Genomic DNA, 3,621 nt, shown 5'->3' with positions numbered 1-3,621 from the left:
TGGGGTGAGGGTCATACTCAAGCCATTTCTTCAAGAACCATGCAACTCCCCACTTGACTTAGATCCCAGTTCCAGCAGAGCTGTCTGCTGTGCTCTGAGAGTGAGCAGTTCCTTCTGTCTGGGTGAGTTTTTAAGTTTCATGCCTGCAGGTTGGTCCCTGTCACCAAGACAGGTCAGCCGTTCTCAGCCTCCAAAACCAACAAGAATGAAGAAGACTATTTATTTATTTATTTATTTCAGAGACAGCGTTTTGTTCTGTCACCCAGGCTGGAGGGCAGTAGCATGATCACAGCTCACTGCAGCCTCAAACTCCTGGGCTCAAGTTATCCTCCCACCTCAGCCTCCTGAGTAGCCAGGACTACAGGCGTCCAGCACCACAGCCAGACAACTTTTTTATTTTTTTGTAGAGATGGGGGTCTCCCTATGTTGCCCAGGCTGGTCTTGAACTCCTGGGCTCAAGGGATCCTCCTGCCTCAGCCTCCCAATGTGCTGGGATAATGGGCATAAGCCACTGCGCCCGGCCAAAGGGAGCTTTAAAAATCATCCAGAGCAACTTCCACAGGCAGCTGCATAAGCTGCGGGACCCGCCGGACGTCAGAGCCACCTTGGCGTTCACTCTGGGCTCTGTCCATACACTCGGCCGGCCACCCCGAGTCACCAAGGACAAGGGTCCTTCCCTCAAGACCCTGTTTTGCAACCTGGTCAAGAACGCCAAGAAGACCATCGGGCGCCAGCATGTCACTCGCAAGACGTACAACCCCCCAAGCTGGGAGCACCAGGGCCAGCGACCCGCTGAGGACCAGGGGGATGAGATCTCAGTGTCAGAGGAGCTGGAGCCCAGCACGCTGACCCTGTCCTCAGCTCTGAAACCCTCAGACCACATGACCATCAGCATCCTGGTGGAAGAGGCTTGCTGCCGCGACTACCAGCACCTCGGGCTGGCACCCTGAGCAGCAGCCTGAGCTGGGCCAAAGCCCTTTCGCATTTCTCTGGTCAACCGCATGTTGACCACCATCTGCCACAGCTACCCAGGGCTGCTGGTTGTGTCCCAGGGTGTCCAGGACAACGCCCTGCAGTGGGTGTCCTGCTGCTACCGCCACAACCGCTTCCTCATGGTCTGCTGGTGCAGTGGGCGGTCCAAGGCAGTGCTGCTGCACTCTGGGGGCCTGCAGGCCAGAGGTGTCCTCAGCCTCTTCAAGGCCCAGAACGCACCTTCTCCAGGCCAGTCCCAGGTGGACTCGAGCAGCCTGGAGCAGAAGTACCTGCAAGCTGTGATCAGTTCCATGCCCCGCTATGCCAACGCATCGGGATGCAACGTGCTTAGCGGCTTCTCCTCAGCCCACATGGGCAGTCACGTTCCCAGCCCCAGAGCCAGGGTCTTCACACTGTCCAACCCCATGGAGACCTTGCCCTCCAGACAGACTGCACCGCGAAGTAAGTGGGGCAGTGTCCAGACCAGTGGGCGCAGCAGTGGGCTTGGCGCCGATATGGGCTCCTGGCAAGCTGGCAGAGATACACTGGCCCCACCCCAGGCAACAGGGCTCCCTCGCCCACCCTGGCTTCCTGTGGCTGCAGTGAGCAGCCCTCTACATTCTCGGGAAGAAAGCCCAGCTCAAGGGTGTGCAGCCGGACCCCCTGCGGCAGTGGAGCTGGTGCCCGTTGAGGTATTCGAGACACAGCAGGTGAAGGCCAACTTCAAGAAGCACTGAAGGCATGTGTCCTGGGCTGCCCCGCTGCTGAGCCTGGCCCAGCCTCCTCCCTGCTCTCGCTGGAGGACTTGGAGCGGCTGACCCCAATCCGCAAGCTGCTGCAGGTGTCAGTGCTGGTGGTAGAGGTCTTGGATTCAGACTCCTCCGTGCTGGTGGGCCTAGAGGATGGCTGGGACATAACCACCCAGGTGGTATACTTGGTGCAGCTGCTCTCAGACCCCTTCTCCTGCACGCTGGAGGGCTTCCGCCTGCTGGTGGAGAAGGAGTAGTTGTCCTTCGGTCATCACTTCAGCCACTGTGGGGCCCACACTCTGGCTGGGCAGAGCAGCAGGTTCACACCTGCCTTCCTGCAGTTCCTGGACTGTGTAACACCAGACCCATCTGCAGTTCCCCCTGGAGTTTGAGTTCAGCCAGTTCTACTGTAGTTTCCTCGGCTGCCACCATATGTCCCGCCGTTCTGGACCTTCCTGCTTGACTCTGACTCTGAGCGCATTGAACTGGGGATGCTGTACGAGGAGAAGGGGGAATGCAGGGGCCAGCTGCTGTGCAGGTCTTTGTGAGACAAAGCCTTCTTTGACGTGAAGACAACAATTTGCACTTACAACTTCTGTACCCAGGATAGGCCCTCGGCCCAGCAGTGGGTGGACCGGATCCAGAGCTGCCTGTTGGACGCCTGAGCCTCCTGGCCCTGCCCAGCTGCTCTGCTTCCAGTTGTTACTGACCACTAGGGGTGGGCAGGGCCGCCTCAGCCATCTTTACTGCCCCAGCCCTTGACAATATTGAGGCCCCGAGCCCCCACCACATGGTGCATACAGCCCCCGTCCCTGCCCCATCCCGCCCCACCCAGCTGGCCCTAACTTATTTTGGGGTCACAGCTGAGCACTGTCCCTGGAGGTGGCCAAGGTACAGCCCACAATGGGCCTGTCAATAGTCCAGCCCAGTCAGCATGTGCTGGTCCAGCCAGCCGGCTGCCGGCGAGTTGTTTCTAGAACCAGAGTCTATATAAACAGAGAGCTAACGCCAAATAAATCAACAAACAAATAAATCATCCGGAGCAAGACAAATCATCCAGAAATCACCTCCAGGGAAGTGAAGCATTTATTTCAGTATATTTGACCCTGCAGCCTGGTCCCTCTCTCCCTCCCCCACCCCCCTCCATCTTTCCCCTCTTCCATTTTCTGTGTTCAGATGGACACCAAGAACCTTCAAAGAATTTCCCCCGGGAAATAAGTCAGTGTTTCTTGGGCACGTATCAGCTGCCACGAATGGTTCTACACACTGAAGGCCATTATCTCAGTGACTGCGAGGACTGAATGAGCACAGCCTGGAGCTGAGTCAGTGCTCCATAAAAGTCAACTCTTATTTTTATTATACTGGACATAGAAAGGCCAGATGCCTTCCCCAAAGCCCCTCCCGGTGGGTGGCAGTGGCCCAGGAAGTTTGGCACTAATGTCAGTGCTGTCACCTGCCACTCTGTCCTCGAGGGCCTCTGGGACATGCTGGGAAGGCAGGCTGTGAGCCAGATGTTGCTGAGCTGGGCCCTGAGACGCTGTCCCTTCAGTGACCTTTCTTGTCCAGGGCCGGCAGCAAAAGCTAGACATGTGTGCTGCCACTCCCTTCCCCTCCCCTCCCCATCCCATCCTACTCTATGGACTTTGGTGGGAAAAAAAACAAGGCCCCATCTCCTGAGGCCTAGGCCAGTGCGGACACAGACCTCAAACTCTGCCCAACACGGATGGCTGTTACTGGTGTCTGAAGGGGCAGGGGCTGTCAACAAAGCCTCTGCCCAGTTGTGGGAGAACAAAGGCAAGAAGGGCTCAAGGAATGTTCCAGGCATCAGGAAGCCCGGCTTCCCCTTTAGGGCTGTCAAGTGCTCAGAGGGTTTCTATGCCTCTCAGTCACCAACACTTTT

General features: G+C 57.3%; 1 pseudogene; it reads left to right on the top strand.

Moving 5' to 3' along the window:
- Nucleotides 1–497: 497 nt before the first annotated feature.
- LOC104657555 lies at nucleotides 498–2,386 on the top strand (annotated as a pseudogene).
- The last annotated feature ends 1,235 nt before the right edge of the window (nucleotides 2,387–3,621 follow it).

This window comes from Rhinopithecus roxellana, chromosome 12, assembly GCF_007565055.1.
Source record: "Rhinopithecus roxellana isolate Shanxi Qingling chromosome 12, ASM756505v1, whole genome shotgun sequence".
Classification (NCBI taxonomy): domain Eukaryota; kingdom Metazoa; phylum Chordata; class Mammalia; order Primates; family Cercopithecidae; genus Rhinopithecus; species Rhinopithecus roxellana.
This window is presented reverse-complemented; position numbering and strand designations above follow the sequence as displayed.